Here is a 6,601-nt window from a genome sequence, read left to right as displayed (position 1 = left end):
AAAATAGATTTGAATCTAAGTAAAAAGATATTTTTAATCTTGAGAATGGAAGATCAAACTAATTTTGACTTAAAATGAGAGAATGCATGTAAATTATCGTTGAGCGAAGTTCACTTTGATATCTCTAAATAACTCGGTCTCTTAAAGACTAAAATTTAGTTAATTATGTTGGGATATTAGCAAGTTGTTTGCATTGTGTATAAAAAAATGAATTTTTTATTTTTATTTTAAGACTTCTTTTGAAATGAAAGTTTGAACAAATGGTTAGGGCTAGTATTATATTTTTATTGAGAAAAAAAAATACTATTAGATTACTATGAATCTTGTCAATCCCAAATACTTGTACACATTATACTTTATAACAAGTGTTGTGAAATTGAGGTAAGAAAATATACACACATATATATATATAATTAATAAAATATAATAATAAAAAAAGATAAAATATAACTAAACTTATAAATAACTAAATTAAAAATAACTAAAATTATAATTTTAAGGAAATAGGAATAATAGAAATAGAAAATATGATTTTATGGAAATAGAAAATATATGAAAATTTCTTTTTATTCTCACCAATGTACATAATTTTAAGATCCACCAAATGTCACTATTTATAACCAAAGAGGCAAGAAAGATGTGGTTTTATATGGACACCAAGCATGAATTTAACAAGGCATATGGACAACATGAAAAACGACACATGGATGGGCATCTACTTTTATGATATTTATAATACTCCCCCTTAAATGCCCATATATATATATGAAATATGTCTCGTTAAAACCTTACTAGGAAAAACACAATGGAAAAAAAAAACCTATTGAAGGAAAAAGAGTACATATTTCATATAATACATACTTCTAAAAGAATATAATATATTTACTCTCCCTCACGAAAACATCACTTAAGATTTCTGAGTTGCCGCATTCCAATGTTGTGCACCAATTTCTCAAAAGTTATGGTTGGTAATGCCTTTGTAAATAAGTCTGCCAGGTTATCCTTCGAACAAATTTGTTGTAAAGGGATGTCGCCATTTTCTTCAAGATCATGAGTGTAGAAAAGCTTGGGTGAAATATGTTTTGTTTTATCTCTTTAATATATCCTCCTTGATTTGGGTTATGCAAGTTGTGTCGTCTTTATATAATATTGTTGGAAGATTTTTATTAGAAGATAAGCCACATGTTTCACAAATGTGCTGAATCATTAACCTTAGTCATACATATTCTTGACTAGCCTTGTGAATTGCAAGAATTTCAGCATGATTTGAGAAAGCGGCCGTTATGGTCTGTTTCACCGATCGCCATAATATAGCAGTTCCTCCACATATGAACAGATAACCTATTTGAGATCTAGCTTTGTGTGGATCAGATAAATATCCAGAATTTGCATAACCAACTAGATCAAAATTTGATTTATTTGAATAAAACAAACCCATATCAATTGTTACTCGAAGATAACGGAGTATATGCTTAATTTCATTCCAATGTCTTTTTATAGTAGAAGAACTATATCTAGCTAATAGATTTACTGAAAATGCAATATTTGATCTTGTATTATTAGCAAGCTACATAAGTTGACCAATTGCACTAAGATGTGGTACTTCAGGACCAAGAATTTCTTCATTATCTTCTCGAGGTCGAAATATATCTTTCTTTATATTCAATGAACGGACTTCCATTGGAATATTTAATGGATGTACTTTGTCCACATAAAATCTTTTCAAACTTTTTCCTGTATATAAGTTAACTGATGTATAAATATTTCATCTGCTAAATGCTCAATTTGCAAACCCTAAGGCAAAATTTTATTTTTCTGAGATCTTTCATCTCAAATTCTTTCTTAAGATATTCTATTTCCTTTGAAAGCTCTTCAAGAGTTCCAGTTATATTCAAGTCATCAACATATACAGTTATAATAGCAAATTCTCATTGTAATTTTTTTATAAAAATACATGAACATATTGAATTATTTTGATATTCTTCTTTCAATAAATATCCACTCAGACGATTGTACCACATCTGTCCTGATTGTTTCAATCCATATAGTGATCTTTGTAACTTTATTGAATACCATTTATGAGAATTTGATGTTTGTGTTTCAGGTACTTTAAATCCTTTTGGGATTCTCATATAAATATCATTATCAAGAAATCCATATAAATATGTTGTGACTACATCCATAAGATGCATATCCAAACTTTCATTCACAGTCAAGTTAATTAAATATCACAGTGTAATTGCATCCACCGCTAGAGAATATGTTTCCTCATAATCAATACCAGATCTTTGTGAAAAACCTTGTGCAACCAGTCTTGCTTTGTATCTTGTGACCTCATTATTTTCATTTATTTTTCTCACAAAAACCCAATTATATCCCACAAGTTTGACACCTTCTAGTGTTCGCACTTAGTCCAAAAGCTGTCGTTTTTTAAAGTAAGTTTAATTCTACCTTGATTGTTTCTTTCTACTGAAGCCAATCATTTCTAGTGGACATTCTTCAATGGATTTTGGTTCAGGATCCTCATTTTCAAATATAATATCAAGAGCAACAATATACGCAAAAATGTTGTCAATAATTACATTAATTTGATTCCATCTTTTTCCTATCATGACATAGTTTATTGAAATCTCATCATGACATAGTTTATTGAAATCTCATTATTACCTTTAGGTATTTCACCTTCTTCACTAGTCATGTCGAGGATTTCTTCATGGGTATTCACATCATCAACCATGTCTTTTTCACTATTAATTATTTTTCGTGTTCGAGTATTTTTATCTTTAGAACCCACTAGTCTACCATGCTTCTAGCGTGTTCTAAACTCATTATTGACAACTTGTTGTGATGGGATATCATTTTTTATGGAACATTTGCAACTAGTATATGTAACTTAGTTACTTTCTTTGCATCTATAAATGCATATGGTAATTGATTTGCTATATTTTGCAAATGAATTAATTTTTTAACTTCAAGTTCACATTGATCTGTACGAGGATCTAAATGAGACAATAACGATGCATTCCATGCATTTTTTTTTCAATTTCTTAATTCCTCCCCCTATTGTTGGAAAATTTGTCTCATTAAAATGACAATTAGCAAATCATGCAGTAAATACATCACCCGTCAGGTATTCAAGATATTTAATAATTGATGAAAAATCATATCTAACATATATTCCTAACCTCATTTAAGGACCCATCTTAGTGCATTGTGGTGGAGCAATTGAATATATACTGCATAATAAAAAATTCTCAGATGGAAAATATTTAGCTCGTGACCATAAGCTAATTGTAATGGCGAGTACTTATGATAAGCTACTAGTCTAATGTGTACAAGTAACGATGCATGCAAAATAGCATGTCCCTAGATGAAGGAAGCTTAACTCTCATAAGTAATGGTCTTGCAATTAATTGCAAACGTTTTATAAATGATTCTGCTAAACACTTTTGTGTATGAACATGAGCTACAAGATGTTCACAATTGACATACAATAACTATCAAAAGCTTGGGATGTAAATTCACCAACATTATCAAGACGAATGGTCTTAATTGTATAATTAGGAAATTGTGCTCTTAACTTAATTATTTGAGCAAGTAATCTTGCAAATGCAAGATTTCGAATTGATAATATGCACACATGTAATAATCTACTAGATGTATCTATTAATACTATAAAATATCTAAATGGTTCACTTGGTGGGTTAATAGGTCCACATATATCACCATGAATTCGTTCTAAAAATGCAGGTGATTATGTCCCCACTTTGGCTAGTGATGGTCTAATTATTAATTTACCTTGAGAGCAAACATCACATGATATTTCATTAGATTGAAGAATCGTCTGTTTCTTCAATGGTTTCTTATTTAAATTCTCAATAATTCTTCTCATCATTATATATCCTGGATGACCCAATCGATCATGTCACATTGTGAATATGTCTGGATTCATGAACTTTAGGTTCATTGTTACATATGTTTTAATTACTCGTATATAAGTATAATACAATCCATAAGATAAAGCAGGAAATTTTTCCAATATACGTTTTTCATTTGAGATAGTAGAGATAATATATAGATATTCCACATCAGTTTCAAAATGATAACTATTGCAACGTATGTCTTTAAAACTTAGAAGATTTCTCTTTGATTGACTAGAGAACAATGCATTGTCAATTGTAAATTTTATTCTTTTAAGTAAAATAATATTTACATTTCCAAAACCTTTGATCAAGTTTGCAGAAATAGATATTGTATTTACTTTTGCTTTAAGCATTGACGATTTGGAAAGTATTTTTTTTTTATTTGTAAGTATTGTATGTGTAGTTGCACTATCTGCCAGACATAGATCTTCTTTGCTTTTCGTAAACACCCAACATATGAAAATGATCCATGTTTCTTCATTCAAAGAAAAATAATTACAATAAGAAAAACAACACTTAAAAAAATACAAAAGTTCCTAAAAAAAAATGAAGATAGATAAAAGAAAACAACAACATTAAGTCTAGATATTCTCAGAATCAAAAGAAACACTTGATATTCCATCAACTACGTCAATCTTCTCTTTAAGAGATCCAAAGAAGTCCACCACATCCAAATTTTTCATATGGGATGGGTCAAATATATCATTATCCTAGTACACAAAATTTGCTTCCACATTTTTTTCTTTTTCCTTCAGGGAGGCTTGATAAAGGTCAACTAAGTGTTTTGATGTACGACAAATACGTGACTAATGTCCAGTCATCCCGCATTGGAAGCAATTATTTCAACACTTTTTAAGCTCTTATCTTGTGGAGTTTTTCCTTTGTGATCATCATTTTGTATGGTTCTTTTGAAATTTGAATGATTAAAATGACCACAAAGAAAATAATAATTATTTCCTCCTCTTCCATGGTCATGATCTTGACCACGACCACAACCTCGACCACGATTATTATTAAAATTCACGGCATTCACTTCAGAGAATGGTGTCGTTCCGATTGGTTGAGATTCATGATTTTTCATCAATAACTCGTTATTTTGTTCGGCTACGAGAATACATGAAATTAATTCAGAATACTGCTTAAAACTTTTCTCCCAATATTGTTGTTGTAAGAGCATATTCAAGACATGAAATGTAGAAAATGTATTCTCTAACATACCAGCATCAGTAATTTTTTCTCCGCATAATAACAATTTTGAACTGATTTTAAATCATGTGAAATTGTAATCATTTACTGATTTAAAATCTTGTAGCCTCAAATGCATCCACTCATAATGGGCTTTAGGAAGAATAATTGTTTTTTTATGATCATTCCTTTCTTTCAAATTTTTTCACAAGATACGAAAACCTTTTATTGTAAGATATTCCATTTTTAATCCCTCGTGGAATGATGACGAAGGAAAATCATAGTTTTTGTTTTTCCTGGCTGGATGTCATATTTCCTTCTTTAGATGTTTCTCCCAAGGTCATAGCATCCAGGTGAATTTCAGCATCGAGCACTCATGATAAATAATTATCATCATTAATGTCAAGGGCTGAGAATTTCTAATTTTGTAAGGTTTGTCATAGCAACACTATCACAAAATATTGTATTTTTATTAAAAATTTAATATGTACTAAATACGAAAAATAACATTTAATTTATTAATTATAATAAAGAGAAAAAATCAACCTAACTTTAGGACCTACCTTCAGTAATGGGAGCAATAGGAGCTCATGCTGATAACGTGTTGTGAAATTGAGGAAACAATGGAGCACAACGAATATGGAGTATATATATATATATATGGAGTGTATATATATATATATAATAAATAAATATAATATGATATGATAATAATAAAATAATAAAATATAACTAAAATTACAATTTTTGAAAATAGGAATAATAGAAATAGAAAATATGATTGTGTGGAAATAGGAAATATATGAAATTTTCTTTATATTCTCATCAATGTGCATAATTTTTAAATCCACCAAATGCCACTATTTATAGGTAAAGTAACAAGTAGGATGTGGACTTACCTCATGAATTATTACAAGACATATGGACAACATGAAAAATGACACATGTGTTTCAAGACACTAAGTATTGGGCATCTATTTTTATGATATTTATAATAATAAGGACATTTTAAAATAAATATTATATGAAACAAATAATATAATAGAAATTTTAAGATAATCATAAGTAAAACTGAATAACTTTTTTTACCAAAATGATTATAGCTCAATTGACATAGTACTTAAATTATCAACTTCGAAGTCAAAAGTTTGATCCTCCACCGTCCCTTATATGTCAAAAAAAATTAATATCTTTTGGAAAAACTAAATTAAATCTAAAATAAAAAGTATAAAGACAAGTGTAACTAAAATAATAATAAATTATTTAAAACCACTCATTGCTACAGTGAATAATATTTTGTAATCTCCAATCAGCTACAACTAACACTATTTCAAAATCATTTATCTGCTACATTATTTACTATTTGTTACAATTTTTATTATTTTACATTCATCATTTTTTTCATTCTTTGCTATAATGTTTGTTATTTTCTCATCAAACTAGAATAGTTTACACACATACTATTATAACTCAAATTAAAATAATTTATCCTT

Source organism: Benincasa hispida, chromosome 1, assembly GCF_009727055.1.
Source record: "Benincasa hispida cultivar B227 chromosome 1, ASM972705v1, whole genome shotgun sequence".
Taxonomy (NCBI): Eukaryota; Viridiplantae; Streptophyta; class Magnoliopsida; order Cucurbitales; family Cucurbitaceae; genus Benincasa; species Benincasa hispida.
This window is presented reverse-complemented; position numbering follows the sequence as displayed.